This window comes from Siphateles boraxobius, unplaced genomic scaffold (assembly GCF_051911475.1).
Source record: "Siphateles boraxobius isolate OS27281-9 unplaced genomic scaffold, OSU_SipBor_1 1, whole genome shotgun sequence".
Classification (NCBI taxonomy): Eukaryota; Metazoa; Chordata; class Actinopteri; order Cypriniformes; family Leuciscidae; genus Siphateles; species Siphateles boraxobius.
The window spans coordinates 3,250,118-3,256,117 of NW_027508699.1; the positions used below are offsets into that span (position 1 = coordinate 3,250,118).

Here is a 6,000-nt window from a genome sequence, read left to right on the forward strand (position 1 = left end):
TCGTCGCACTCACACCTGCTCAACACAAGCTTGCAGCCCAGGCACCTCTCCGCTTTGCAGTCCCTCGCGAAGTGGCCCTTTTCCTCGCATTTAAAGCATTTGAATTCCGGACAGTCCTTCATCATATGTTCAGTGCTCATACACAACCTGCAGGTTCTCATCTGCTGGCTATGTATCACTCTGAAATACTGAGGACCCTCTTCCGTTTCCACTTTCATGCTGTAGGGCAAAGAATGCACTTCTTTCGGGAAGCGTACTCTCATGTACCTGGTTCCATCCTCTATGCTGGTGCCTGTGTACAATCTTCTTTTAATCTGTGAAATGGGAGTTACCCCCCATCCTTCCAGCTTTTGCAGGATTACGTCATCCTCCAGATAAGCAGGCAGATGCATGAAAGAGACAACCAAGTCCTTATTATTCAATTTTTTAATTTCACACATCTTTCCTTTTATTATCAGTCCATCATCCAGCTTCTCAATATCTTCCTCTTTCTCAAATGTAATTTCATATTCCTTCATCATTTATGGTCTTATCGCTAGTATATTCGTCACATCCACCTTCTCCGTCAATGCTTTTATAATATCCTCCGCCTTCCCGTCCTGTACCTCCATCAAATCAATCACAATCGTTGCGTCCTTCGTGTAGTTTCTTCTGTTTCTCTTTTCAGGGTAATCCTTTTCTCGTTGTCCTTTGTCCAGTCCATTTTCCTTTCTCCGACGTGTTTCTCGTGCCAAGTCCTTATCCATAGCCGTTTGTCCGTCCATTTCTCCAAAAAAAAACTCAATCCCTCCCAATCAGCTAAGCTGTTGGGAGGACAAATACAAAAACTAATACGAAAAACTTAAACAAAAACACTTATTTAACATACACAAAACCGCAAAACAAAACACAAAACTTTTGGGTGAACCTCCTCCACCCCACTGTGACCAAACACTTCCTGGAACGTACCAATCGGGCGTGACCAAGGTGGTATGGCCGTAAGCGAGAGTCTCAGCCGATAGAGGGATATTTAAAGAAGGCACACGAGTCTCGGCCCGCATTCACACACACTGCAGCTGCAAGACAAACAGCATCCACAAAGCGTTTTCATGTCTTTATACAGCTGCTCAAAATGTTGATTCATTAGACCTCTATATGCATTAAACTAATAATAAATTAAATATTTTTGGGATTTTCTTGACTATTTTAAGACGTAAAGTGAGCAGGATATTAAAATGTAGCGTTTAGATTTATGCATTTAAGCATGTATCTATGATAGTGATGTGTCGTTCATGAACGATTCGTTCATTTTGAACGAATCTTTAAAATGACTCGGGACTACCGAGTTGTCTCAGAGAGTGATTCGTTCATTCATCTTAGTCTCGAGTTCGGGTTCGGACGGGTCCGAGTCTTTGGTTCCGTCTTTGGTTTGACGGGTCCGGGTCCTCAGTCCATAGAGTCTATGCTGTCAGTACCGGAAAGAGAAATGGTTAGTTCATTTTTTCGAGTCTTCGAGTTTGATTCCTTCGTTCTTTTGTCCCGTGACTTGTAAATGTATTGAATAGCCTACTAATTCACAACCTTTTCACAAACAAGCACGTAGTTAATGTATAATATAATAGTAGTTAATTAATGTATAATATATAATAAAACACACCACATATGCAAAAGAAACATATTAAAAAAAGAGACGGACAGGGACAATAATACGATGGAACTTTTATTTTTCAGATAATGTTTATTGCACATATTTTGAATTATAATTCCTAATTATAAAACAATATACATTCAGACACAGTCAATAACACAAATCTAATGTTGTATTTGATGCAAGATACCAGCGGTCACGTGACAAAAGAACGAAGGATTTAAAGCGAGACTCGAAGAAAATGAACTAATCATTTCTCTTTCCGGTACTGACAGCATAGCCTATATGGACTGACAGGAAGAACGAAAGACTCGCACCCGTCCGAACCCGAACCAGATGAACTAATCATTTCTCTTTCCGGTACTGACAGCATAGCCTATATGGACTGACAGGAAGAACTCGAGACTCGGACCCGTCCGAACCCGAACCAAATGAACTAATCATTTCTCTTTCCGGTACTGACAGCATAGCCTATATGGACTGACAGGAAGAACTCGAGACTCGGACCCGTCCGAACCCGAACTCGAGACTCGAAAGATGAACTAATCATTTCTCTTTCCAGCCCTGCTGTATCACACACGGCACGGTCGGCCCGGCAGACAGAGCAGAGTCAGACACTGGCGAGTCGACAACTAACGTCTCGAGACACGAGAGGAGAACTAACCTGATAAATATGAAGTTGCAAAGGAAAGAATGTCTCGGATCAGAAGATGAACCAACAGAATCCGACTGCAATAGTCTAAACTTAAGACCCAACAACTAATCAATTAATAAAACATGTCGGTTTCTTATAATTTGGCTTTGGCTGCATTACCTTAGAGTTTATTTTTATTCTTTTTACAAATGTAATCAACATTTCTGTAAGTACTAGATGTGTTGTGATATTTAGCATGCCATTTTAATTATATTATGCTGAAATGAACGAAATGACTCGATAAAAAGATCCGTTCATTTTGCTGAACAAGACTCAAATATCCAAGGCAGTAAAACGATCCGAACTTCCCACTACTAATCTAAGATAATAAGCAGCAGTCTCCCCATCTCTACAGCACCCGACAAATTCTCCTATGCAAAAGCTGTGGTGAAAAATGGAACTGCAGCGCTCTAATCAACCTTGGATTTTATTCTTTACTTAAGCATACAGAGACATCAAGAATCAACATATGAATCTCAACAATGGTGACAATCAAGAAAGCTTTTTTTGTGACTATTAGCTTGTTTTGTGACATTCAGAGTTAATCTGATTTTTTTTAATTGTCACCATTGTTGAGATTCATTTGCTGGTTCTTGATATCTGTGTGAGTATTCATGACTCTGACAAACCATTTTCTATCACAACAGAGTAGAAATTTCTGCAGTAGGATCGGCATGAAAAATAAACAATTTAATTTTAAACAATATAATCAGAGATTATACTCTAGTTTCAGTGAATCAAATAAATACAACATCACTACAAAGTGACCAATGAGATTGATTCCTAAACGCCATTTTAATAAAATTGAGTTACCGCAAGAATCAGGATTGTATCTGGTCGGTATTGAAAAGTCAATGTTTAATCTTAAGTAAAATGCGATATCCGCCGTGTTATTCTGCCATGTTTTCTCCCTTTCTTTCCAAACCACAACAAACGCCAGTTTTAATTGCATTAATTGCATTTTGAAAAAAAAATTAATGGATTTATTGCATTTGGGGGGGGGGGAGGGGGGAATCCGTTTTTATAATAAATCTTTGAAAATCAAAACCTGGATTTAATTTTTTTTTGTCATTATACCCTACAAATGCTATGTGAAAGATTGAAACAGAAAATAGTTGTTTTCATCTTTCCACTTTCTTGGTAAAGAAAACACATTTTTATTTCGTTTTGGAACCAAACTCCTCTGGTCTAAGTTAAATCAGCAAAAGAAAAATTTTAGTTAAAAAGTCAAGGGCAAATAACTAACTAAAGCACCATACTGGTTCCCTGGCACATGCTCACCATAATGGTGACTTGAAACTTTAGTATTTTCAATAAAACATCAACATCTAAAACTGTTAACTCTGAACAAATACCTTAGTACGAGAGAAATAAAGTCTGGATTGTAATAAGTGAAAATGCTGAGATCTTGAGAGATCTGGTACCAACACTGAGAATAAGTACCGACTCTAAAACCTATTCAGACCCAGTGCAGGGCCAGTTATAGGTTAGTAGCCTAATTAAAAATCCTTGAACATGCAAATGTGTGTGGAATTAATGAAATATTAAGCTATAATCTGAGCGTTCTGCTGACAAAAACAGTTTGGGAACCTCTGGTCTAATTGAAGCTGAGGAAAGGAGCGGGTTACAAAAGAACAAGTGCTCAGAGTTGTGCGTTGCTTGTAGACTGAGAGAGAAAAGCCTGTCGATCGCCCCCTGGAGGAGAAAGACAGAATGACGAGGCTGAGCTGTCCTTTACCACACCGAAAGCAGACAGAAGCCAGAGAGAAAGCAGCATGAAAGACAAATAAATGAAGCAATTGAATTGAAAAGGATAAAGGAAAAACCGTGGGAGCCGAGCCCTGAAGTTTATTAGTGAATTGATAAAGCAAAAGCTTACAGCACCTGGTATTCCCAGGCGGTCTCCCATCCAAGTACTAACCAGGCCCGACCCTGCTTAGCTTCCGAGATCGGACGAGATCGGGCGTGTTCAGGGTGGTATGGCCGTAAGCGAGAGTCTCAGCCGATAGAGGGATATTTAAAGAAGGCACACGAGTCTCGGCCCGCATTCACACACACTGCAGCTGCAAGACAAACAGCATCCACAAAGCGTTTACATGTCTTTATACAGCTGCTCAAAATATTAATTCATTAGACCTCTATATGCATTAAATTAATAATAAATTAAATATTTTGGGGGTTTTTCTAGACCAGTGGTTCCCAAACTGTGGTCCGTGAGGGTACTGCAGGTGGTCCGTGGAAAGGCAAAATAAAATATAAAATAATATTTTTTACCTTCATTTTACCAGGAATCCCCATAAAAATAAAAATAAAAGTAACAAGAATATGGGCCTATATTGATATAAAATTTAAATTAAATTGTCAGGTTATTGTGTGATTACTAAAATAGGCTAGTGGTGCTCGGCCGTGACGTTCAAGTTCAGTGCCGTTAGAACCACAACATGGATCGGTGGATAGCAACAGGTTCTCTGAAGAGGAAAGCGGCAGAGGCAAATATTTTGCCATTATATAAAATATTTGTCTGATTATAATTTCACCAACAGTAATTCTGAATTGCCTCCACCAAACAGGTAAATAGGAAATAAGCAAATCCGAATACTGCACGCCAAAGCAGCAGTATGCGCGCAAGCGTGAAACGCTAGTGTTTCTTCTTGGTGCGTATCTTTTACTGGGGTCTCCAACACGTCGCTTGATTGGAGGTAGCTCGTCAAGGGGCCGTTCACATATCGTGTCTTTTGCGCTCTCAAGTTCATTATTTCATGTAGGCGCGCGGCAAGTGCACTCATAATTGAAGTGACGCACTCATTTTTTTAGGCGCAGCGAGATGAAAACACCTCAACTTTTCATAATGCCGCAAACGCACCGCAGTTCATGTGACAAGAACAAACAAATCAGCTTAATCCTTTCCGTAAACATTGAAAGCTCAGTCAATGAAGAATGTAAGAATGCACGTGCGCCCAAACACTACGGGTGTTTTTCTCTTCTCCGTAAATAAATCTTGTAGCAGAACTACAGCAAGCGTTTTTCGGTGGTGGAAATCTATTAGCTACTAAGCACAACTAAGTTGTGGAGAGCGCGCATAGCAACGACAGACGGCACGGGAAAATCGGACCGTATTTTACTATTAGCTAATAATAAAAGATAAGCTAATGTGCATAGATGTAAATGTCAAGTAATTTATCTTTTTTTGACTCATTCTTTTTATAAAAATGATTTATAGGCTGAAATATGTGAGGTTTATCTTTTTATAAAACCTTTTTTTGTGAAAAATTATTTAAAGGCTGAAATATGTGAGGTTTATCTTTTTATAAAACCTTTTTTGTTAAAACTTTATTTGAATTTCATTTTACTATATGTGCCTATAGGGGTGGCAGGGGTTGGCGGCAATGTAAGTATCTGGATATTTGCCGCGGGGCGAGGGCTTCGATAAGCTCTCTCTTTTTTGACCATACATGTTTGCATCCCTGAAATGAACCTGATTATGCCCTCGGGCGCTTGAGTAAATAAATTAAATATGTGGCAGCCGTTGTGTGCAGTAAACTTTCTTTTAACAAGCTGTTGTACTGATGTGATGACCAGTTATAGTTTTAATGTTAGTAAGCCTATTTAGAGGTGCGGATTAATTCAGGAAGGACTCTGTGTAGATATATTTTATTATGTGTATTATGAGGTGGTCCGT

The 6,000-nt window shown here is 39.2% G+C and overlaps 1 non-coding gene across 1 annotated transcript; it reads right to left on the reverse strand.

The window, feature by feature from the left end:
• Nucleotides 1-4,193: 4,193 nt before the first annotated feature.
• Nucleotides 4,194-4,312, reverse strand: LOC143741299 (5S ribosomal RNA). The gene has a single exon (XR_013204994.1). It is a non-coding gene; the product is annotated as a 5S ribosomal RNA (ribosomal RNA).
• Between the last annotated feature and the right edge of the window lie 1,688 nt (nucleotides 4,313-6,000).